Raw genomic sequence first — 721 nt, forward strand, 5'->3', positions numbered from 1 at the left:
CTCAGCCTCCCCGGGGCCTCCGTAGTAGCCTTGCAGCATTGCTCCCCAGCCTCTCCACAGCAGGAATTCTGGTCCTCTCCGGTCCTCACCCAGCTCCCAGAAGAGCCAGTGCCTGGCACCCTGTCGGTGCTCAGCTTGGGCTGCTCCACAGTATGTAAGAGTCACGGGAAGTTGTTCTTGGCCTTGCTTCTATTGCTTCCTTCACCACCATGCCCCTCCATCCCACCGCCGCCACCACTGAGTCAGGTGCACATGGATCTATTGCAGGCTCCCACCATTGAATATCTGTCCCCTGATCCCCTAGAGTGATGTCAGGAGCTGGGCCTATCCTGCTTCCTCCCAGAGCTCCAATGCCTGGCACACGGTGGCAATTCATAAATGCTATTGGAGGAATAGATGGGGCTCCCGTTTCTCACGTGGGGAAACTGAGGCCGAAAGATGGCCCATCATAAACATTTAGGAGGCCAAAGCCTCTGAGATCCCAGCCCAGCCTTGGGTAAGGACGACCCCTCCTGTGCTATCTCAGCAGCACTGAGAAGACAAGTGGGGGCCCAGGGCCCTCAGTAGGCTCAGACTCCCTGGAATGCCAAGCTCTCCACCCTCCCTGCCCCTAGACTGAGCTGCTCTCTCCCCAGCATGGCTGGTGGCTGGGCTCTGCCCACAAGGGGTCAGGGGGAAGGTGGGGGCAAAGGCGGCAGGCTGTGAGACTTGAAGATCCCCC

This window comes from Bison bison, unplaced genomic scaffold (genome assembly GCF_000754665.1).
Source record: "Bison bison bison isolate TAMUID 2011002044 unplaced genomic scaffold, Bison_UMD1.0 scf7180017864113, whole genome shotgun sequence".
Classification (NCBI taxonomy): Eukaryota; Metazoa; Chordata; class Mammalia; order Artiodactyla; family Bovidae; genus Bison; species Bison bison.